Genomic DNA, 26,860 nt, shown 5'->3' with positions numbered 1-26,860 from the left:
CAAGTACAGTTATATTGACTGCTGTTTTGGGGTCACATTCATTTTTCGTACAAGTTTTACTTTTTAAGTCCGGTTTGAAAATGTCAATTTGAAGAATACCAAAAACACAACTTTATCATTTAAAAAAATAAAAAGACATTTCAAGTCTTGTATCGTATTAAGACCAGTGTGACATCACACCAAGAGTTAAAAAAAACTGGCCACATAGACAAAAAAATATTTTTTAGCTTTAAAAATTCTCAATATTTTTAGCTAAGTGCGTAAGGTCGTTACCGTTAGTACCAAGGGTATAGTACGCCTGAGTTATTACGGCTTGTGACGTCATTTTTCCTAATTTCGTGTCCACTTGGGAACACAGTGGTTACTATAAGAGGTTGCGTGTCGCTCCATAAATTATCTCCCCTCAAATTCGCCAATGACTTATTCAGAATCCGTATATCTTATTTAATATGAGCTGTACTGAGAACCTGATATTAAATTTCAAAAATAAATACGAAAAAGGAAGTGAGATTTTAATATAAAAACAACCCAGAAATCCATATTTAGTTTTTTTCAGATTTGCTTTATAAGGATTAATTAAAACACTTAAATATTAACGTCATTGTGAAATAATGAAAAAAAAGTGGCTCGGTAAGATTTTCGTTTATTTTTAAATTAATTTTTGGTTATAATTATTCAACAAAATATTAAATGTTTTAAGCCATTACCTAAAGGTCGTAAAAAATGGTGTTAATATAAGTTGTACTTCCAAATTTAAGAATAACGACCAAAGGATTTTTTTCTGTTTTGTAAGATATTGTATTTGCTTTGACGTAACATATATTATTTTATTTGATTACGAGCATTGAAAATAAAATGAATGTTAAGTAGACAAAAGTGAAAAATTTTGATATCCCGTTCTGTTTGCCATCAATCCAGGGAATGAACCTGCCAAAGCTGCTCGCGATATTTGAGCAGTGTACAGTGCAGTTGCCGTGAATTATTGACCACTTAAAAAAAAAAATAAGGAAAATACATAAATAACTAATTTGCTGTAATTTTTTTTTGCTGTTTTTTTTATTTGGAAAAAAAAGAGAAAACCTTTTTTTAACAGTTTGTATCCCGGAGCCGTGTAAACACGTGATTATATAACTACGCGTTGTGTCCCGATCCCGTGTTTTTCAAATTCTTCCATTTTTTTATTTTAGTGAAGCTAAAGAGCTAAAACCTTTATGCTGTGAAGAGATTTATCTGACTGAATATTCCTTATTCCCTTCTTTAAGGTATGTTTTTTCCCTGTTTAAATTTGTTAACTATAGTTATTATAAAGAGGGTATCTTGTAGTTGGCAAAACTTGTAGGTTGTGTGTTTATAAAACTAAGTTTTTTTTTTATACTTCCAAAAAATAAAATACTCTATTCGATCTACATGTCTAAAAGAACCCAACACCCCTTTCTTGATTTTGTCGATAATGCTTCTCTCAGCTTTACATTGTTCACGGATCTCGATATTGTACACTTATCATTCTTCGTTTTATCACACATTCTCCTGAAGGATCGCATTTCGACAGCATTTACCCTACTTTCATTATTATTATTCCGATTCCATACTTTGCTTTCACACTTAAGAGTTGGTACTAGAACTCCATTGCGTCATGCTGGTTATGTCTGCTGCGATAAACATTTGTTTGTCAAAGTAGATTTCAGTGCACCGTTCAACCTGTTCCCGGCACTCACCCTCCTTTCAATATCGTTCTCAGATTTTCCATCCCTAGTAAACATACTTCCTAGATTCACTAATTCTTCTACCTGATTTAGAATATCTCCATTCACACTGATCTGACGTTTAGTTATAATTTTGCCCCTTTCAAAAATGGCTACAAAATTAAAATATTTAATTAAATTACCACACAGATATTTCAAAAAAAGGTTTAAATAAGTCATTCGTGCGTGCAACATTAAGAATGTAAGTCATAAATATTTTCAAGTAATCTATTTGAAATTTATGAACACCATCTGTCCAATAACAAAGAGCCGTAATAATTTCGGTTATATTTCACACACATACCCGAAATGGTAAAACAGTTTTTTTTCGAATTTCAGCAAAATATTGAAGATCAGAAGCTTACTTTCAAAGTATCACGTTTCACATTGTCTGGAATAAAGATAGTTTTAAACTTCAGAACTTCTTTATTTATTTTATTTCATGTACTCAGACAATACCTAGACTAAGACGTGATATGAAATTCTTCTGCATTATGAAAACAACTATGTTTATTAAAACAAAATGAAGGGTCCGTTGCACGAATGAGGGTTGTCCAAGTAAAAAAAGTTCTGAAATATACGTTTACGTTCGATAGTTTTCAAACCCTTGCAATTTAAAATAGATGCATTGAGAATAAGTTACATATTCTCCAGAAAGAAGTCCCACAGGACTTTCAATATTATTGAGTTGTAAGATGGTGGTGTTCTATTTTCTCAGAATTCTCGGTGATATTTTTATTTTATTCCCAATATATTTATGTAACATTTATTGAGATACAAAATTCCTCCATGGAAACAAAGTTCTATATTGAGTTGGAACATATATATTATACAGAATCATGTCACTCAACATATATTATAAAAGGACAAACGATGAAAAACATTTAAAGTACACGGAAAAAAAAATATATACTGGCAAATAAGAAACGGAAAACGTTTTTCTCTTCACTTAGTCCAAATTTATTGATCTACAAAGTGTAATTTTACCGACCAAATTTCATGTAAAAACAAATAACGGTTGAATTAGTATCAGTATTAAGATGAAAAATTACACAGCGAATGAAAACCTTCTGAAAAGGTAACATTACAAAATTATACGCATTTACAAGGCCTATTAACTGTGAATATTTGTAATTGGTGTCAATATTTCACCATGTGAATTTTTCGGCATTTTGTCCGGGTTTAAATATCCAAATTGTTTTAAAAAACTTACAATAAAAAACCAAAGTTCACCATATCAACGAAAATATTTTTTAACGTTTTTGAATAAAACAGTCTTATTTTAAGCCAACACAGTGTATGTTGTATTTAAAATTAACAAGATATATCTTTCAATGTCCAAGGAGCTAGAAACTTAAGTAAGCTATGTGTTAATTAATGAGTATTGTTTCATTATTTCTGAATGTTTGAGAGAAAACGATTCTACAAATTCGTTAAAAAGTAGCACAGAAATTGAAGTAAAAAATGAACATCCATTCTCAAGTGTTTTTTTTCAAAGTTTCTAAAATAAAAGTCAATCGTTTCATTTTCAAAATGCAAAGCGATTTTTCTCGTGATTTAAAAGATTCAATATGATTTATATTTTTAATCTCATTAGGCTTTTACACTACATATACTCGTATATTATAAAACGCAATAAAATAAACAATATAAAATGAAAGAAACACACTATGAAGAAATATACTAAAGACATAAAATGCATAATAAAAGGACAATTATATTACGTTAGCATATTAAAAATGATAGAATAAAGAACACAGAACCAACAAACACAAATAAACTATCACCCTTTTCTTTTTCATATTTTTGTCGTTGAACTAGAAATTATGCATAAACCCGGAAATTACTGTGCATAAATAATAAAAGGGCAATTGGAATACACAGATATCCAAATAACGTAAACAAAGACCACGGGCATTAATTAAATTCAACACGCACCTACTGACGACTGCAGTATATAGATAAAAACATCATTTTTTCATTACAACACATGTTTTACCCTGAAGATAGCTCCTGCTACGGTACCCGAAACGTCGAAACAAATCCTACTTACATGAAATCTAGCACCTCGTTTCCCCTGTACAGGAGATAACGCCTCTTTAATGTATCTTTGCATACGTACCTCGCTACCTCTACATTTGTACATCCTCTCATGCTTACATGACGATTTTACTGGACACGGAGCCATGAGAAGTTACCAATACGAAGTTTAAACTACGGAATAATGACTATTGTCCATGCGATGATATTTCTTTACAGAGTATCAAACATCTGTTATTTCGGTGCCTATTTTTCAGTTTACAACGCCATAATCTTGAAGCAGAATGCAGGAAAGATGGGATATCTTTAACAGATATTCACACTGTCATTAAAAATAGTTCACGAGCCATTTTTTTGGACTTAGCAATAATGGTGATTGGACTCATAAAGGTCTCATAAACTAAAATCAGTGATCGAACATCCCGTTTCCAAGAAAAAAAATCACTTTTTTTCCGAGTACCTTAGCGAGTACCTATACGATTATTTTGACATTCGACATTATTTTATTTATTTTATTACATGTCCTTATTTAAGTATTTGTATAATATGCCGTGTCTTTCACGGTCTTTCTTGTTTTCTGCATTCATCAAAATTGTCATCTTAAATCCTTTTTGCCGGTCTTTCACTGTCCATTCGCTCTAAATATTCAAACCAACCCAGCACACCTTCAATTATTTTCTCAAAAATACTCGTCTCAGCCTTACGTGATGCACGAATCTTGACGTAGGGCATTCCATATTAAAATCAGACTCAGTTCTATAAATAACTCCTATATTTTTTAGTTAATACCATAAAACATGTTACGAAAAACGAGTTTATTTTTTAACATTACGCTAAGATAATATATTGAAATATTTACGCATGTTTTGGATAAACATATTATCGCAATGAACCCTTCAAATATAATGACGTCCTGTGGCGGTGTGTAATTTAAAACATGCCGTCTCTTAACTGTTGCCCAGAAGTTCAATTAAAAATTTATAAAAATTTTAGAACTATGCGCTTACCAGAACAATTTGTTTTCTTGTGAAATTTTAACATCTGTCGACAAAGTAAAACCATAAGCTTTTTAATAATATTTTTTAATTAAAATTTTTGAATTAGATTAGTCCATAATAAAAATAAAACCTATCTATTCCTTTTATAATTTAGTTAAATTATTATTCCCCAATGCTGACTTTGCTGAAGAAAATTGTACAAACAACGTCGGACTATTTCTTCAGAAATGTTAACAAAATTTCACTAAATAGCACTGTCGATATGTTCCCACAGCAAAGGCAAGCATTTAAGAAACAAGTGATTTTATCACTCCTGACTTAAGATGACACACTTGCCATGTCTGCCTACTTTGCTGACAGCACCGTTCTATTATTTAAAGATAAAACATGGAAAAGAACATATGAAAAATATCTGAATGTAGTAAAGGCATGACTAGATACTAATTACTTAACTCTTAATAAATCTAAAACTAACTTTATTCCATTTTAAATCAGTTTAGAAACTATTCACAAAATGCTTATCTTAACATCAAACTACAAAATAATAATTGTCTTCAAAGTGCTCATTGTAATTTCCCAATATTAGATAAGACAGACAATGTCAAATACTTCGGAGTTATTATTGATATAAATTTAAAAAGGAAACAGCAGATTAAAATATTACTTATATACTTAAAAGACTAAAGTATGTATTCAAACTATTCGATATATAATTAAAGTACAGGAACATTTTAAGATTTATTTTGCATTGCGCCAATCAATTTTGGAGTACAGAATAATCGGTTGGGGTGGTGCGAGTGACACAGTATTAAATAGTGTATTTGTTGCACAAAAATCCATAATTAAAATAATACTCAAGAGTCCCGATACAGACATCTACTGAAAAAATATTCCTCGTATTTAACTAAGTTAGTGAAATAATTTTTATGAACATTACAACAGTGATAAAGAACAATATATAGAATGTAAAATGTAAAGCTTATGACCTGTCAGGCTGGTTTAAGTGGCCACTTCATGGACCAGGTGGATTAACAACAGTATTTTGAAGTAAATAAATTGAAAAAATAAGATTTTCAGGCGTTGCCTAGTATGTAGCTGAAATAACTCAATTAGATGAATCTCACCCGCATAAATAAAGGTTTCAGCTCTTTAACTTCACAAACATCAACAGATGAGAGAATTGAAGGAATATAGATGTTCGAATATGGGCAAAATGTTAAATGTTCCACAGTGTGTAAAGTGGCCACTTAAACCAGCCATTGACAGGTCATAAGCCCTGTAGATGCCTAGACTTCTATATTATCTTATGTGAAATGTCTTCATCTCTGTTGTAATATGTAAATATAAACAGCTCCTCAGGGAGTTGAATCCAGTCCTTGTCTACAAAAGTTTGGACAAACTCAAAATATTGTTAATAACCATTATGCCTATGTTTAAACACCTACTTTCCTTAAATTCTTCCATCTGTTGATTTTTGCAAAGTTAAAGAGCTGATACATGTATTGATGCGGGTGACATTTTGACCTAATTATTTATTTATTTATTTTATTTATTTATTGATTTACACGCCCAATGGGCTTTTACATATTTTAAAAATTACATTTAAGTGCAGCAGCGAAACATAAGTATGTAAGTTTGGTAAAAATAAAAGATAACATAAGAAAAGCTAAAAGATACAATAATAAGTAAAAATCAGGAAATGTACCAACATATGTATATGGTACATAGAAAAATATTTTAAAAATTTACATATGAAAACATACACGCATACATATACATACATATAAGTTTATACATTATTAAAGAGATACATGAGAAAAAGAAATAGTAAATAAAGAAAAATATTAAGAAATTTTACATAAATTAATTTATAACCTTTTGAATACTTAACCTATATTTATATAAAGACAGACAAAATATATCAACTTCACCATACTCGTTACCTAGCCGGTGTAGTCTAGGTATCGGTGAATTGTAATAATAATTGTGACTGCCAGGAGATTCAAAAAATAACGTTAGCTGCCGAGTATTTCGAAGAGGTACTTTCAAGCTGATAACACTAGTTAATTCCGGGACGTCCAATACGCCATTCGCTATTTTATATAAATTTAATAAGTCATTTATAATTCTTCTTTTACATAGAGTTGACATATTTAGTGTACATAATAAATTATCATAATCAATATTTTCAGCGGGTATATTAAGTTTGTAATTGATCAATCTAAGGATTTCTAATTATTTCACTTAAATCCTAGCAGCCTTTAAAAATATTATTTATTTTTATGCTTTTTCTTGGACCAGCTGGTTTTGTCAACAATATTTTGAGGCTATCCAAATATTTATTTTAATTCAAAGATACTTAACAAAAAATATAAAAATCATTATTGAAATTTTGTTACAAAATATATTCTGAGGTATTTTTTAGTTGACTTTTTTCACGAAGGAAATATCGCTCATCGTATAAATATTGAAATAATTTGTATTATATTTCAAAATACAATTTGTTCTACGTTTGAATAATAAATAAAAAGTGGGAAGTGTTATAAGATAAGTAATGTTTAGTAAGGGTAGAAATACGTTGGGGATCAAGTGCGATATACCCTTCCTAGTAAATCCACCCTCACAATACTACCCTGGAAAACGCCTCTAGATCCAACGAATATGTTTTCATTGATTGTAAAGTGAGTCTACATAAAGGATGTTTTTTTTAATAATTATTTAACGAGATTTTAAAGTCAGCGAAACAATTCATTATGTTTGACGTGTGAATTAACAATACGAAGAGATTTTTGAGAATAAAATTTTAAAAAGTACTCATTACCGCACCCAATGGTGCATAAGGCACTGCATTGGTATTTAAAGCAGCGTTTCTTGATATTTTTTGTTACATGAAGGTTAAGTGGTGGTCAGAGTCCTGCAACTTAAAGTTAAACATTAAAGTGTCAAAAGTAAAAACACTTTTTTAAATCCATGCCAAAAAACAAACCCATGACCTCTTGCATGGTAGGCAAATACGCTGATCATTACACCACGAGGTAAAAGTATTATTAGAATTTCAGGATTTAGCTTGTGGCTGGGTGTGGAGCTCCTACTCCAGTTTGTGATGGACAAAAGAGATGGGGGTGATATTTGATGAGAGTATTTATTATAATATGGCAAATAATTATTGAATTAAGACATGTCACGCATGTGATACGGCGATAAGGAGTTGAACTGGCTGTAGTTAAAATACGTTCTGGAACTGAGTCACTACGTTGTGCTGACTTACTGGGCTGACTGGGCATTACCACGCCCTGTGGTCTCTTTAAAGGTCACGTTTTTTTGTTCTTCATGTCTCCATGGCTCGAAAGAAATGTAGGTCGTTGATCTTACGTAAACGAACAATTTATTTACAATACTACTACTCTTTTAGAATATGTTGTATTCCATTAACATATTATAACAGAGATGAATAACGTTTAAGAGAAGGTTATATAAGTCTAGGCATCTACAGGGCTTATGACCTGTCATTGGGTGGTTTAAGTGGCCACTTTGTGCACTGTGTAACATTCACCATTCTGCCCGTATTTGAACTATCTATATTCCTTCAATTCCTCCATCTGTTGATGTTTGTGAAGTTAAAGAGCCTAAATCTTTATTTATTCGGGTGAGATTCATCTGATTGAATTATATCATCTACATACTAGGCAACGCCTAAAATTTTTGTTTTTCAATTTTTATACTTCTTCATGGATCAGGTGGATTTATCAACAATATTTTGAGTTTGTCCAAATTTTTGTAGACAAGGACTGGATTCAACTCCCTGAGAAGACTTCTATATTTCTTTCTCTCAAATGTTCTTCATCTCTGTTGTAATATATTAATATTAACAGCTCCCCGGGGAGTTGAATCCAGTCCTTCTCTACAGAAAATTTGACAAACTCAAAATATTGTTGATGTATTCCATTCAATATAAAATGATGAATTGCTTTTTTGATCGACGATCTTTATTTCAGGTGAAATCATTGCACCTGTGTGTCATTAATCAATGGACGACGAACCCCATAGATTTAAGGCAATACGCACATCCCATAACTTGTCCTTGGCTGGTTAAAGTTATCGTTATTCACAAAGTTCTTCCGTCTGTTTATTTTATTTAGGTAAACCAGCACCTTTATTAATGTGGTGAGACACATTTGAATGTTTTCTCTCATCTACTTGAAAAAAATATTTCTATTATAAAAAATAATAATTTGTTTTTGCTACCCAAGCTACTGAATTCAACGTTAATACCAAGATTTACAAATGAGGAAGATCAGAGGTTTTTAATTCAATTTTTTCAAACCATTCCGTGAATCATATTATTAAAGCTATGTTTTTTTTTTAGTTTTCTAATTTTAAAAATTCCCACCGAAATTTCTAAAACACACCACACGTGACGTCATGAGTTCAGTCCAGTGACTGTTTTTGACGTTTAAAAGTTGTGAATCCGATACTTTATTATGTGTTAACCGCTAAACGTCAAAACAAACTAAACGATGAAAAAAGTGGCTACTAATCTGTTACCGGTTGCCACAAAAACATGGCAACCTCATGATTGATTGGTTATTGTAAACACGTGGTCACATGAACCTGTGACGTTGCGAAGTAGTTTATTTAAAAAAAAACATTTCCATTATTTTTTCGTATATTTTAGAGAAATATCGCAGTACAAAATTTTTTTTTCCGTAGCACTAATAATCCTCATTTTTATTCTAATATATTAAATGCCAAGATATATTTTTGAGCTCTTTTAATAATCTGTCGTGGGAATTTTCATTTCAAAAGAAGACTCTTTTTGATTTATACTCGTACAAGTATATCACCCTGTTCGTTCTTAGCTAAAGGGTTTGGACCGCCGGGGGCTGTAAATTATGTATTAATAAGCTACGTATCTACATCTACACACCTCCCTTACCGCGGAGGTGTGAAATTTGATTTATATTCTCAAACGAGGAGTAGAAATACATCAACCTGTTTATCATTGTAATAAATATGTGGTGTGAAACAACCTTCTCTCAAATTACAGCGTGGATAAGTTAAGTATGCAAATTTATGATAGCTACAGTAAAAACATCAATATTATCATCACACCTTTATTTGAATTTGATGGTAACTAACTAATTAACTAACCATCACGCCATTTCCCCAGAGGGGTAAGCAGAGAGGATAGAACGCCACACCACTCTGTCCTGGCACACTTCCTTTGCTTCCTTCACATTCATACATCTTCTCATGCACGCACGTCGATTATTCCGACTTTTCACATGACCACTTTCAAGAATTTGTTGTAGTTGATCATGCCATGTCTTTCTCGGCCTTCCTCGACTTCTACAACCAGTCACATTCGCATCATAAATCTTTTTAGCCGTTCTTTCATCATTCATTCGCTCCACATGACCGAACCATCGCAAAAGACCTTTCTTAATTTTGTCGATAATGCTTAACTCAGCCTTGCATTCTGCTCTAATTTCGACATTAGGGCACCTATCATACATTGTTTTTCCGCACATTCGCCTGAGGGATCGCATTTCAACAGCATTCAGTCTTTCTTTCGTCCCTTTTTTTCCAACTCCATGCTTCGCTTCCATACATTAGGGGAATTTGATGGTATATGTACCGAAATATATTTCTATGGAAACGGGAGTGACAAACCTATCCACATCATCGGTTGTTTTTAATTTTTTACATACGCTTCTAAATTGACCATAAAGACATCGCCAGATACCATCAGGAGATCCTATCGCCAGCCAACTCGTTAAATTCCTTAATTCCGCCAAACAAAGCCGGAAGATTGTCATCGACAGTTTTTCTGGAAGGCGGGAGCCCGCAAGTGTGGAAAAGAGGCAACGTTAGTTAAGTCTCTTCTGAGGCATCCGCAGCTCGTGTTTTAGCCGGGTCCACCACCGCACAAAACGCTCGTTATTGAAGGCAGCTGCGTCCGTTCTAGGGTGTTATTTTTAAATTGAATGACTTTATGCCTAATGTTCTCTCCAAGCGCTAAGTGTCAAAACTCAAAAGATTGATGTTTTTAATTTTGAAATGGTTCAGAATTTGTACCGATATTGGAGTATTGAAATTTTCCAATGGTTTATTTATAGTAATCGATCATCTGTTACACGAAAAAAAAGCGTCAAAAAATATATAGGCACTTGCAACCAAGTGCCTGGGCTGCCAACACAGTGGCGCAACACGTCTTCAACGAATAAAAAATAAATTTCATACTCTCTTCGACCAGCGATGATTCCAGTTGCCTTCAAAACGTTGCTTATCACTTATTACAGTTAGTGCCAATTTATTACAATTTTAAATTGATATTCATTCAATGTAATTTATTTCATTATATTAAGTTGTCAATAATCTCCAGATCAAACATGTTATTTAAATCTTTTATTTCCGTACAATTATTGTAATAAAATTCTTCTACTTATGTTTATGTAAGAGAAACATACAGCTTATTCCAACAAATGTATAAATGTAATTGACTCCCTGTGTCCAAGCAGATAAATAATACAACTTAAGTGTGTTATTACAGATAGTGCCAATTTATTCCAATTTTACATTGATATTCATTCAATGTAATTTATTTCATTATATTAAGTTGGTTAAGTTGTCAATAATCTCCAGATCAAACATGTTATTTTAAATCTTTTATTTCCATACAATTATCGAAATAAGATTCTTCTACTTATGTTTATATAAGATAAACATACAGCTTATTCCAACAAATGTATAAATGTAATTGACTCTCTGTGTCCAAGCAGATAAATATTACAGCTTAAGTGTGGCGGTATGAATGGCACGGTCCGGTAAAGTATGATACAAAACAAAACATGTGTTTATTTTAATAAATTTGGGAGAAAAATGTTGATAAATAGGTGCGAAGGTTTTAAAATGCTGATAGTTTACCATGTTCGAAGCAATATTAAGAAGCAACATATTTGTGTTTTCGCTTAGCTGGCAAGCTAGATATTGCATATATTATACAAGTACACTTCTCTAACATGCTAGTTTTACTGAAAAGTCAGTTCAAATATTTAGTCACCGAAAATAATGTATGAAATACAAAGTGCACTCGGAGATACGAGAGATGGAAAAATATTTCGCTTTTTGATCTACAAAATCATTTGTTTGTTTATTTTATTAGGCGAGCTTGCAATTTGTATAAAATAAGAAAATATTATTTCTGCTATTCGCTCCGAGTATTGCAGTGTATCAAAATAATGTGTACATATAAACTTGAATCTGAATCTGATCGTACACTATTTCAAAACGACTCAGATACACTGAGTGACTCGTGCAATCAAAACGACATGTTTTTAAACGTTGATAAATGCAATGCAATAAAGTTTACCAAAAATCGAACCAAAAAATAATATTCGTACTTTATACTTCATGTTTTGTTGAAAAATGTGGAAACAATACGTCATTTAGGAATTCACTTGGGGTTGAGATTCATTCACTGGGCCGCAAAACCATTCAAAAATAATAAAAATTGTTTATTTCTCAAGTAAGAAGTAAATTGAAATATGGATCAACCATTTGGAAACCATATTACAATAAATAAAGTTGTTTTGTTGACTTTATACGAAAAAAAAAGTATGGCCTATGATCCCGCTTTTTTTTTATGCATTTGCATCTATTTTTCAATACCTCTAAAAGCATAGAGGTACATAACTAGAGTAAGCATGAGCGTTCGAATTATGGTCCCTCAACCTACGGTCAATTAACATATGTTTGATAAAACGTAATTTAGTATGTTGCGAGCGTTCGCCGGCTACTTTTGTTTTTTTGTCTCCTCGCAATTACTAAAATGCATACATATACGCTGAAATACTGCACAAATCAATTTGAAAAACATAGAAAAAGCGATGGTCCAAACTTTCACCGGTAAGTAATGTTTTTATCTCAATCAGTACTTGTTTAGCTATTTAGGTATTTTAATGTTACAAAACGTTTTATTAATATGTTACCAGCTATCTCCTGTCTTTGTCCTTCTCACTAAGTCGGGCGTATAGTGAAACGATAAACAAAGGTGACGCGTAAGCGGAAGGGAGCAACATACTGAATAGAACTTACAGTAGACCGATGTTAACAGTCTGTGTTTTTAACTGTACTACGTGTTTTGCTTGCCAAAGTCGACGTGATACGACATGTGACACTTGCTTTCTCCGCTGGTCATTCCCTTTCCTTTGGGGACGACTTTTTAGATTGTTTCTTGAGGTTTGTAAATTTACAAAGATACATGAATCTTCCAGCTAGAATAAAATAATGAAAATTACTATATGTACCTCTATTATTTATGTTTAAAGCATTAACATTGGTCAAACATTTAAAGTGATGTTAGTAATGATTAGTATAAAACCGCTTTTCATTTTTTATGTCTACCGGCTTCGAGACGGACCGCATTTAAGACGTAATAATATTCGCATTACGGAACACGTGAGATGTAAAAATAATAATTATATTTTAGAATTTGCTTATCATCTCATAAATTTAAATCAAGATTTTTAAATACAGATACAAGAGCTAAAATTTTTCATTTAAATACTGAAAAATGTTGTCAAATTATAAAAATTTAATGGTAAAAAAAAACAAAGTGATTTTTAAAAAATATTAAATAATAATGTTCTACAACGTAAGTGCTTCCGTGACTTTAATAACACAATAAAAAGCATTGAAAAATAATATTCCTCTAATTAATAATAAAATGTATTTTCTATAAAGCCCACTTTTTTGATTGAAAATTAAACAATCGTGTAGTTTTCAACCTTCTAGCCCCTTCTCTTCCCAAACCCCCACCACCACCCATTCCCCAATATATCACTAAATATTATTAACCTTATTGTTAGTACATGTTTGGAAACGGTGGTAATTGCAGTCTCCATAGAGCATTTATTTTTTTTATTTTTTTTTTACAAAAACTGCATAATTTGTCTTTAACATTTATTCATTTTGTTTTTTAAAAAAAAATATGTACGCTTCAGATTCAGTAGTAGGATGATAAAATATCACAACGACAACCCTTGGTTTGATTCCCAGGGAGTATTCAGTATTCATGCGGTGTGTATTCATTCAGTATTCAATATTCATGCGGTGATAATCACTTTAACATTTATTGGTTCCGGGGGCCGATTCCTAACGCTGCGCTGTCTTAAATGGTAAATATCGACATGGTATACCATTTCCTACTCTCTTTATCTATCTCGGTATTATGAAACTGGTTTTGCCAACATGTCAACATGTCCATACGTGTTCTAAGGAGATATGAAAGAAAATAAAGAGCGGAAACTTTTATTGATGCCGGTGACATTCTGACCTAATTATTCCACCTTCATACGAGTACTAGGCAACGCCTGAAAACATTTTTCAATTTTTATACTTTTTATTGAACCAGCTGGGTTTATCAACAATATTTTGAGTCTATACATTTTTTTTAATACAGGGAATGGATTTAACTTCTTAAGAGTGGTTTTTATTCGTATATTATAACAGAACCTTTAGTATATGTAAGAAAATTTCATCGACGGGGATATTTATTTATTTATATACGGCAATTCTGCCATTTGCATATACGTGGTATGAGAATGCTTAAAAAAACAAATTTAAAAAAATCGATTATGATATATTAATATACTCGTACTATACACATTATAAATAACTTGAAATACATACATATTTTCAAAAAATATATACAATAACAAAATACAGAAATCAATCAAATTATAATTATTCCAACCCAATCTCCTGAAGTTATTTTGCTCTTTTTGATAAAAATATGTTGGTCACTTTATTTTTTAAGTTAGGCAGAGTTCATTCCTGGTATTCTGTAATCTAAAGATAGGTGAGTTATATTGAGCTCCCGTTAGAGAATTTTGATAATAAAATATTGAAGATGTTCTGCTAAACCTAGGTAGTACATAGAATGAAATCAACTTCAGTAGATCAGGGTATCAAACATTGATTTTATTATTTTATATTAAGTCGTAAGATCGGTTGAAGTTCTTTGTTATTGCAATTTAGTTAATTTAAGAGAGTCTAGAATTTTGTTAAAATTTAATTGATTACTAGGAAAACCCATCTTCAAATAATTATTACATCTAAGAAACTTATTCTGAATTCTCTCAATAGAATCTGAAAAAGTGATTTGATAAAGTGACCATATTAGAGAATTATAATCTAGTTGGCTTCTAACTATCTAAAACATTTTACAAAATGTGAAACATGCCTAAAATTAGCTATTTAACAAAGTAAACATAATAATAACAATAAAAAAAACGTAATAAATCCAATTTACCTAATTATAATTAACAAAATAAACAAAAATATTCATAAAAAACATAAACAATTTATATAGACCAATATTTTTTTTTATAAACAGAGCATACATTTTACCTATTTTTGGCTTGATTCACTCATCGATCCGTGCGCAACCCACCTCCACTATCCATTTCTTAATGGCAATTTTATATTGTGAGAACTTATTAATTGTCCTTATGGATAATGGAAGTAGATTGTACACTTTAACCGAGTAATAGGTCAATCCTCTTTGACCGAATGTTGTGTTATTTTTTTGTTTTTTTGCAGCATCAGGGTGAAGTATCTAGTAACTCTTGTATTTGTAACGGAAGGTAGAGTATAGTGTTTACGTGAGTATAGTCACAAAGTTTTTACATAAAGTTGTTTTATAGATTTGACATTAAGATTTTCAAATGTACCGAGAGAGCTAATTCTGATTGGGACTCTTAAGATAATTTTTATTAAAGCTTTTTGTGCAATTACTATTTGCTTGGTCAGTGTGTCATTTGCACATCCCCATCCAATTATCCCATATTCCAAAACTGATTGAGTTATTGCGTAATATATTTTTACAAGTTATTTTAGGCTTATTATATTTCTTAAAGTTAAAAAAAGAATAATTTGCTTTTTCAATTTATTTTTAATATGATAAATTTGATTAGTCCACCTTAAATTCCCATCTATATAAGTTCCCAAATATTTAATCGAATCTACTATGTCCAACAATTTACAAAAACATTAAATATTTAGAATTTGGTAATTATAATTACAGCTGTGAATAGTTAACAAATATTTGGATAACATATAGTTTTATCATTAAATTCAAATGTTATGTATTTTGTTTTTGAGTTATTTAGTGTTAGATAATTTGAATCTAACCATTTTTTTACTAAGTTTAAGCCATTTTCAGCTTTTTTAAATAAAATATCCCATGAGCTTCCTTGAGATAGTAGCACAGTATCATCAGCAAAGCTAATTATAGAGCCTTTTATAGATAAATTACATTAAATTACATCATTTATATATATAAGAAACAAAATTGGTCAAAGTATACTTCCTTGAGGGAGAGAAAAGATTTTAATTGATATTATTAAAATCTTTTCCGGTTTTAAGTACAAATCCTAATTATTTTACAGCTTTGTTAGATATTTTAATAATGTGCTCTTTAAATAATGATATATTAAAGTTTGGGCATTTTGTGCCCTATGCACAATGAGGTGCGGAAAAGGGATGTTTACAAGGAAATACGAATAAAGTTGAACAGCTTTCATAAAACAACTTTCGTTCTCGAACTGTTTCTATTTGAATTCAAATTCCGAATTAGATTAGTTGTTTGTCTTCCTTATTCCGTTTTTCTCGCCTCTTAAATGTATTGAATTATGAAAATCAACAGACGAATTATATTTCTTGGTAGGACTTTGAAAAACAACGTCTGAATTGACTTGGCCGGTGATAATTTGTTTATTCAAGTAAATAAACCTTCGCTTGATTAAATATTAAATTTATTCTTAGTAGCCTGGCATTGGCCTTAAATAGTTTCGCATGTTTTCGAAACCATCTTGACCGAATGCTAAATTCATAGACAATATTTTAATAACACCGTGCCGTTTACACTATTTGTTAGAGAAAAGGTACAAGGAAGTATTTATAATAAATTTAACTAGCCGAATCCAGAAATGCTATGCCATTGCTAGGTTTCAGTATGTTAACAAATTACATGGGTCAAGAATTGTCACAACTTCTACATCTTTTTAACCCACAACTACTGTTCACCTTTCACCTCAGTATCATTTAATCACCCGCCACATTAAGACTTATAAAAATTACAAAGCGTCATGTAGTAACTACACAGAATTTCCTATTAAAGTTGAATGAATTGAAAAATAATGAAGCATAAACAGATAGTCTTTTTGACACTACTAATCGTTTTGCACGAGTGGAGGCGTATAAAAAAAAAAAAAAAAAATCGTTTTGCATCATTTTAAAACATCGTTAAATGAAGCATCATCTCTATTTAATTTTTATCTTTGTGCGTATGTTTTTTTTAATAAATTTTTCGTAAAATGACTTTGATTGACTCTTTTGTAAAGTTGCCACATGTCAATTTTTTTCTTTGCGGCGTCCATATCGTTTTTTTCTTAATTTTTATAACTTCCATATGCACAGCCTAAAAGCTTAAAAAAAATAATTTAGTGAATGTGTAAAAAAACTCAATTTGAAATAAATAAATAATACGTATTTATTTTTAAAAAATACACCTGATACTACAGACATTCGGTCAGTGGAGAGGCCCTATCCACAAAAAGTACTCGTAAATGATGTAAAATATTTTAATATTTCTTGTTATATGAAAAATGTGAATTTTGTATACATTCGTTTCATTTTTTTTTTAGATAATTGAAAACAAAATTGGAAATATACAAACAATTTTAAACATCAGTCTGTTTTTAATACAGATAAGAAAACGCATTTAGAAAATTGGTCGAATTACCTTAAATTAAAAAAAGACAAAAAATTAAGAAGCAACAGTTGTGAAAAAAAATTACAATGTAAAGGCGTTGAAGTAATTAAATAAAAGTATTTCATAATTATGTCTAATGATAACGATTAAAACTTTGTAGCGATTTTATAGGATTAATTAAAAGTGGATTTGATTTATTAATTAATGCTGCGAAAAACTTTCAGGCCTGGGGCTGATTAAGTAGGAGCATGATTACTATTTCAATTTATACTTGAACCGTATTTGAAATGTTTTAACAACTTCAAAGTGTTAGTTTTGGTTTTTTTAATTTTTTTGATTGATTGCATTTACGAAATAAATCATTTACAACATTTCATTAATTTGTATTAATAATTATAAACAGACAAACCTCTACATTCATAAATCTTCTCATGCACACACGCCGATCATTCCTACTTTTAACATGTCCATCCTCAAGTATTTGATGGACTTGATCGTGTTATGTCTTTCTCGGTCTTCCTCGTTTTCTGCATCCATCAACATTTGCATCGTAGATCTTTTTAGCCGTTCTTTCGCTGTCCATTCGCTCTACATGTCCAAACCAACGCAGCACCCCTTTCTTGATTCTGTCGATAATGCATGTCTTAGCCTTACACACTTCACGGATCTCAACATTTTTGTACCTATCATGCGTCGTTCTACCACACATTCGCCTGAGGGATCGCATTTCGACAGCATTCAACCTACTTTCAACATCATCATAATTTTTTTACAATTAATAATTATATAAATAATAAATCTTTTTTAACCATAATATACAATGTGACAAATACAAAAATCATAACAATGTCAAAACATTGACAGGTCATATGCCCTGTAGATGTCTAGACTTCTGTATTACTTCCTCTTAAATGTTCTTCATGTCTGTTGTTATATGTTAATATTGACAGCTCCCAGGGTCCAGTCCATGTCTACAAATCCAGTCCATGTCTACGAAAACTTGGACAAACTCAAAATATTGATAATAAATCCACCTGGTCCATGAAGAAGTAAAGAAATTGAAAAAATAACATTTTTAGGCGTTGCCTAGTATGTGGGTGAAATAATTCAATTAGATGAATCTCGCCCGCATAAATGAATATTTCATCTCTTTAACTTTACAAACATCAACAGATGAAAGAATTTAATAAATAAAGATGTTCAAATATGGGCAGAATGGTAAATGTTACACAGTTTATAAAGTAGCCACTTAAATTAGCCATTGACAAGTCATAAGCCCTGTAGATGTCTAGACTTCTGTATTACCTCCTCTAAAATGTTCTTCATGTCTGTTGTTATATGTTAAAGGTATAGATTGTTCAATGACGTCATTTCTTGAGGTTTGTAAATTTACAAAGATACATGAATCTTCCAGCTAGAATAAAATAATGAAAATTATTATAGGTACCTCTATTATTTATGTTTAAAGCATTAACATTGGTCAAACATTTAAAGTGATGTTAGTAATGATTAGTATAAAACCGCTTTTCATTTTTTATGTCTACCGGTTTCGAGACGGACCGCATTTAAGACGTAATAATATTCGCATTACGGAACACGTGAGATGTATAAATAATAATTATATTTCAGTATTTGCTAATTATCTTATAAATTTAAATCAAGATTTTTAAATACAGATACAAGAGTTAAAATTTTACATTTAAATACTAAAAAATGTTGTCAAATTATAAAAATATAAATGGTAAAAAAAAAACAAAGTGATTTAAAAAAAATATTAAATAATAATGTTCCACAACGTAAGTGCTTCCGTGGCTTTAATAACACAATAAAAAAGCATTGAAAAATAATATTCCTCTAATAAATAATAAAATGTCTTTTCTATACAGCCCACTTTTTTGATTGAAAATTAAACAATCGTGTAGTTTTCAACCTTCTAGCCCCTTCTCTTCCCAAACCCCTACCACTACCAATTCCCCAATATATCACTTAATTTTATTAACCTTATTGTTAGTACATGTTTGGAAACGGTGGTAATTGCAGTCCCCATCCAGCATTTATTTTTTTTATTTTTTTACAAAAACTGCATAAATTGTTTTTAATATTTATTTATTTTGTTTTTAAAAAAAAATATGTAAATTAATTTTCCCTTTTTTTGCACCACAACGGGCCAGGAGGCCCAATTGCAGTGGTGAATTACAGCACAAAACACTCAGGCGTGAGAAAAATCACATATTTTTTTAGTGTTCTCGCGGGAATCGAACCCGGAATCTTCCGTTTTTGAGTCAAGCGTCTTGACCACTACACCACAAAGGTGTAGTGGTCAAGACGCTTTATATAGGATTATGTATTTGTAAGCTTTGTAGCGATAGCAATTATTGCTCTACATTCCTGTTGGTAAGAAGTAAGAAATCGACATGTTTAATTAACTTGGGGTTAAAATTGGAAAAGTTTTTGTGGGAATTGAAAACATGACCTTTGTAGGAAGTAGAGAATAGAGGACGATAATGATGGGAATTCTATTTATATTTACCCTTAACTGTTGCCAAAAAGGGTTTTTGTTTCGAGCTCAGATAATTAGAAGGGATGTTCTGGTGGGGGTAGTAAAAAAAATCGTATTATGTATTTTTTAAATGTAAAATTGAAAACAAGGTTGTTAACTGAATTTGCATTCACTTCGCAACATTTTATAATAAATTACTATAAAATTAAACTTTGTTATTTATAGTTTTAAGTGAATTCTCCTTGTATTAAAGGGTAATATAAAACAGCAACAATTTCATATCACCCGATGGTGGAAGGAGTGCTCTCTCAAAACTATAGTAGTGTTCTTTACAAAAAAAAATCTTGCAACACTAATAATTAAATAGCAAAGTAAAATTTTTACAATTATTTACAATGGAATATTACTATAATGTGTAATTCTAAATATTTATTATTGTTTTGTTTAACATAAGAAAACAAACATAAATAACATTTAATGGAAAGGAATAAGTCTAGGCATTTAATTTTAACGATTACATTTTAGTTTATTTCTTATTTTAAAAAAATATAAATACTTTTAAATGAAGTGATACGGAGTCGCTTTACAAAAATATGTTTACTTTAATATTATGTAAAAAAACTTAAAGTTCATAATTTTCGTTTATTTGATAACATTGCATCTTTTGTAATAGCTGTTGCTTTCGTAGTAAAACAAATCAAATAAATACAAAAATACTATTCTGTAACATTGAATATTTTGCTTGTTTGAACTTCCATATTCCTGTAACTCTTTCGTTTGTTGATTTTTCGAATTTTATAAGCTTAAAACTTTGTGGGATTTAAAGTTTCTTGATCGGTGGCAATGATTTTACCCGAAATATCGAGCAACGACCGATGAAGCGAGTCATCATTTTATATTCAATACAATACATTATATTCTGCAAGCCTAACAGTATTGCACAAAAGTCCGTCTGTATAAAATCAACATCCCTCAGCACATTTACGCCATAGAGGTATGAAGAACAAAGGAACGTGCCATATAGAGAGACCACAGGGCGTGGTAATGCCCAGGCATTACAAGCAGTCAGCCCAAACAGACAACCCTAACAAGTCAACCTAGTCGTGCAGCAAAACAGTTCTACCATGTAGTCCGAGTACCGCCAGTTCAACTTTTCATCGCCGCAACATTCGCGCGACATAATTCAATTCATTATTTATTCACCATGTAATAAATTTTATTATTCTTCCTCAACCTTCTGTCCTCCATTGTTAAATATAGGCCTCTTCCATATTTATTTTATTTATTTATTCATATTTTTTGCTTACAAACTATAGTTAATAATAAAATAATGTGACCTCATTGGGGTTTCCCGTGCCAAGGACACTTATCAATTTACTTTTTTAAAAATAACATTTGAGAAAAAACAAAAAAGGACTAACTAAAAAAAACGAAGATAACTAACAAATATTTAGACAGTTTAAAAAACAAGGTATTTATGTACATCTATATTATTTACATTACAAAACACACAATGAAAATAACAAAAACGAAAAGAGCAGTTGATTCAATATTGGTATGGGCGAATGAGACAATCCATTTTACTTCTACCTAGCTCCACTGTCCATTTTTTTATAGCCTTTTTAAACATTTTCTCGTAACTAATTGTTTTAATAGATAGTGGAAGTAGGTTATAGATTTTAATTGAATAACAGTCAAAATCCCTTTGTTCGAAAGTGGTATTAGTTTGTATTTGTTTAAGTTGTCTTTGTGTTGAGGATCTAGTGATAATATTATTTGTATGTGATGTTTTGTGGAGGTTATGTCTTTCATTAGAGTAAGAGTAGTTTTTGAATGTATAAAAGAGTAAAATTGCTTTGGTGTCAGAAGTTGTGATTTATGGAATATTTCTTCAGTGGCTGTCGGGATTTTTGTGCAACAAATACACTATTTAAAATTGTGTCACTCGCACCACCCCAACCAATTATACCGTACTCCAAAATTGATTGGTACAATGCAAAAAATATCTTTCCATTTCTTTTGGTTGGTGGCTTCTTGCAGCCAATTTTGACCCCCCACAGTAGCTATGTAGTCGGACCGTCTTTTTTAGGTCTTCCGATGCCTCGTTTATTCTTCCAAGGTCTAAATCTTAAAATTTTAGGGGTCCATCTTTCAAGGTTTTGTCTCGCAACATGTCCGGGCCATTGCTACTTCAGTTGCTACGCGATCTATAATATCTGTTATTCTGGTTATTTTCCTAATTTCTTCATTTCTTATTCTGTCGCTTAGGCTTATACCAAGCATGGATCTTTCCATGGATCGCTGTCTGTATTTGAGTTTTTCTACATTTTTTGTGAGGGCCATGGTATCTAACGAATATGTGCAGCATCTGAACCAGAATGGGTGGCTACAAGTACCGTATGTTCCAGAATAGGCGGGTACAAACAGCATCGGTTTCCAACGTTAAGGGCGGCTGAAATTCAAAACTTACCAACCCGTCTGGCAAGCTCGGTGTTTAAATGCCAAAATTCTTCTAAATGTAATAAATACATGCATTTAACCTCAACCTCATTTATTTTGTCCAACTCCAACAGGAGCTGGATCAACATCAACCTTAATCCTTCAGTTTTATTGTTATATTATTATTTACAGACCGAGTTGTTTATTTATTTTTCTAACTGGTCGTGCCATTCACCAGATACCAGGTAGATGCTCAAATTTTGCGGGTTTGCTGGTTTGCGGATTTGTCGTTACAATTGCGTTATCTTTTATTTTTTTTCACTGAACCCTTATACGAATTGATGCAATTACTTACCTTGCAATGGAATTTTTCCAAACATATTGATTGTACTTTTCTCTCGGTTTTTTTACTATTGATGCATGCGATAACACAACACAGTGGGTGGAATGACTTTTTGTTTTATATTTTTATTTTTTCATTAAATTATACAATTTTTCTTTTTCATGTGTTCTCAGACAAACTAATTTTGGGACTGAAAACTTTACATAAAATAAGGAATATCCAAGGTAACAGAAGAACGAAAAACAAAATTTCACCTTCTTCATACCTCTTAAAGTTGTAATTTTAAAAATTAATGTGGTGATTAATTTTATTTTTTTTAGGAATCCGGTAGCCTGTTGTACTCGCTACAATCAAAGTACAGCAGAGACCACAGAGCATACCTTGTCGTGCGTTATCCAGGTACGTAAATATTTTGACTCTGTCGCGTATTATACTTGTGGACGTCACCATTGAAGGTATAGCCAATATTAGTGAAAGAGTATTTACTTACGCCTTGAAGCACCGTTTTTGCAATCTTATAATACGGTATGACAAGAAATTGGAGAATGTCAGTGAGTTTGTGAATGTCTTTGACATGCGTTTCCATTGGTATGCCGTATATGTTTCTTATAGCTCTATTTTGTATTACTTGTAGTTCTGATTCACATTTTTTTGTGGTAAATCCCCAGATGCACGACAAGTAAACTAAATAAACGTAAACTTCTCTAAGCTCATACATTATACAATCTGAATCTATGTAGATTCACAGATATTTGGCATGTCATTTTTTTCAAGACAATCATTTCCAAGAGCGGTATTGAGATAAAGATACCATTTTCAACATTAACACAAAGGCTCAGTAGGTGGCAAAATTTTAACGCAGCAACCTAGCAAATGTGGCGCAACCACTTAAAACCATATTTTTGAACCATGTAGTTTTTTTAATTTTTTTTTTAACAATAAACATAAGTGATAAAACAGAGTATTGAAAAAATGAAGCATAATTACAAAGCAATAAAATACATGTTAATAGTAAAAATAGTAACCAAAAAAATCACACAAAGGCATGGCCTGTTCGTGGGTATACAAGAAAATGTTAATAGATTTTTGCTTCTTTAGTAAATAATGGACAGTTAAAATATTAACCAGAGAAGGCAACGGGAAACCACTCTGGTCATCTGTTCCCAGGAATTACTATGGCGAGTACATCCAACAAGCAGCTGTCCTGGCCTTGGAGTAGCGCAGGACCGAGATGCTTTCGCTATAGTGATCGGCCAACGTCGGGGGGACCTGACAAGGCACCGCAAGAAGAAGAAAATATTTTTGTGTATAAGAAAGAAAAAAGAAAATATTTTGTAAAAGATAGTTAGGTATTTTTTTAATGGCAATTAAAAAAAAAATATTTAAAAAAAAACACAAAAATATTCCTTATTATTAAAGGGCAACAAAATATATCTTAGAAAAAAACAGTTCATATCTCTAGTTTGAATCCAGGATAGTGCATGTTTTTTTTTAAAAAGTTTAGTACCGTTTAGTACAGTTTTATATTTTACGAAAGTTGTAATTTATTTTAATTTGAAAAATAAACATAAATTCTCTTACGAATTAGGCAAAAGCAGAAAACGTATTTCAATTTGTATACTTCTTCTTGGATCAAATGATTAAATCAACACTGATTTCAGCCATTAATTTTATTTAATATAAACCAAATATTTTATTTGTATTTGTAGCAGGTGAGAAAAAAAACATTTTTGAGAAGGTAAGATGGAAGTCTAGGCATTTACAGGGCTTCTGATCTGTCGTTGGCTGGTTTCAGTGGCTACTTTAAACACTGTGTAATTGACTTATTTATTTATTTACCTATATAAGTTTTTGTACATTATTTGAGACAATAAGTCCTAATTCTATGGCACTAAAAGTCCGGCGTTGAGATGGGACGAGAAATAAGTTGACACAGACACATGAGTATATCACCAAAAATATAGGATAAGACACATAAAAAATAATTACAAAAAATATTTTAAAAAAACATATATATAGCACATCAATACGGTAAACAGTAAACTCAAGCATTCGGAAAATCATCAAGAAGTTTCCTACTCAATATTCACCACATTTCCCCTACATTTCCATTTGTTGAAATTTGTGAATTAAAAGATCTGGAACCTTTATTATGTGTGTGAGAATTACCCGGCTGAACTATTTTATCAACACCATCGCTTGAAAATATTTTTCCAATTTCACCAGTTAGTTAAATCAAAAATGTTTTGAGTATATCCAAATGTTTGTAGACAGGCTGGATAACCTCTTTCTTTGGATTTGCTTAAATTTTTTAATCTAAATAATTCCAAAAAAAGAAATCCAGCCTGTCTACAAACATTGGGATATACTACAAATATTTGAGTTTTCTATTTTGATGTGCCATATTTTATTTTTAAAACTATTTTAATGTTTCTGGTTCTATATAATATTTTTAATGATATATTGTGTGTCCGTGTTGACTAATTATTCGTCACAACTCAACACAGGACCATTGGTCTCATGGAGTTAGGGCGCATGTCTAAAAAAATGTTTAATAATTTGTTTATAAGCAAATAAATAAATATAAAAAAATGACGACATAAGCCTCGTAAATGCCTAGGCTTCCATTTTCCTTTCTCTAAAATTTTATCTTTCTCTGTTGTAATAATATGATTAATAAAGTGTTTATTGCGTTCACTTTTTAAAGTGTAACTTGAAGAGGTTTCATATTTTTTTGTAGAAATTTTATTTTGAATTTCAATTATGTTCAAATTTAATTAGTTTCGACAAAAAATATGGCTCAAGCGGTTTTGTAATTGGTTAGGCAGTTGGTAGAATGTTTTGTTCCTAATGTTTCAGGATAACGTTACAAAGGATTTTGTTAACCCCTTCATTAAAATCTGCTCAGCTGCCCTACAAAACCTCTGTCATTTTTTATTTACACTTTATTTGCCACGTGGACTATTTTCTGTAGTATAAAATTTGACCCTTTCACTTATTTTATTTTAATCGAGAAAAGTTATGAGAATAATATTTATTGAACTATGATTGGCAAATATGGTTACGGATAAAAACATTATTTTACGGGAGAATATTTAGTCTTCCTAATTATTCAGCAATATTCTTTGAAGTACCAATTTTGTTTGGAATATTTTGATAAATATTAGAAACAAAATTTGATTCTATAAGTATTTTCCCTAATAATTAAGAAGAAAAAATATTCTCATGTAAACAAAATGTTTTTTTCGGTTGCGATGATTAGGCGATCATGGTTCGATACGTTTAACAGGTTCACTGGCAACCACGCCAATGAGGAACTTCAGCCCAACGGGAAATTGGATCCAAAAATTTTTTTCTTGCGTGCGGTAAAATTTAGAGCATTAAATTGCAGTGCAAAGTTTCTTAAAAAAAGTTAAAAATAAAATGATAAAAAATATTTTAATAAAAACGCACTACTTTGATTGACGTCACTGGTTCATATGAACCAACCAATGATGCGAGAGTTGGGAAGAATATCCGGTTGATTTACTGTAAACTAATTAATGGGAAGAACTAACAGGGAACAACCTCTGACGTCACATGCGGAGTTGTTTCAGAAATACAAAACTTTAAAAAATCATAGCGCTGATAAGAAAATAAGATAAGCAAAAAAAATATTTTTTTTTGACTTAATTTGATAATAGTCTTTTAACAAATAAAAAATGAAAAAAAAGACACTGAACTTCCTCATTGGCGGAGTAATCATTTTGACGTTTTTTCACAACAATATTCGTGATATTGTTCTACACAAATTTCTATGGCTTCAAACAAATAAACAGATTTGTGACATTCTGATGAGTGAGTTATTTATAACTCGTTGAAAATGTCCACCAAAATGGAAATATTTGGGCGAATTGTAAGAACGCCAAAATATTTTTTTCATAAAGTAATATTAGAACTCGTAAAAACTCCTTGGATTATTAACAGAAACACAACTGACTTCAAAAATATCAATACCTTTAAAACTTTCTTCTGTTCCCT

At 31.0% G+C, this 26,860-nt stretch overlaps 1 protein-coding gene across 1 annotated transcript in view; it reads left to right on the top strand.

The window, feature by feature from the left end:
- LOC148279585 (dopamine receptor 1-like) overlaps nt 1-26,860 on the top strand; it is a 383,623-nt gene that overhangs the window by 25,333 nt on the left and 331,430 nt on the right. Inside the window, exon 2 of the mRNA XM_088229703.1 lies at nt 23,161-23,239. The gene's annotated coding sequence lies outside the window, so the exon portion shown is untranslated. The remainder of the gene's footprint in view (nt 1-23,160; nt 23,240-26,860) is intronic.

Source organism: Micrasema longulum, unplaced genomic scaffold (assembly GCF_059751315.1).
Source record: "Micrasema longulum isolate JH-2025_06_02 unplaced genomic scaffold, ASM5975131v1 h1tg000698l, whole genome shotgun sequence".
Classification (NCBI taxonomy): domain Eukaryota; kingdom Metazoa; phylum Arthropoda; class Insecta; order Trichoptera; family Brachycentridae; genus Micrasema; species Micrasema longulum.
The sequence above is the reverse complement of the archived record's forward strand: the minus strand, read 5'-3'. Positions and strand labels throughout refer to the sequence as shown.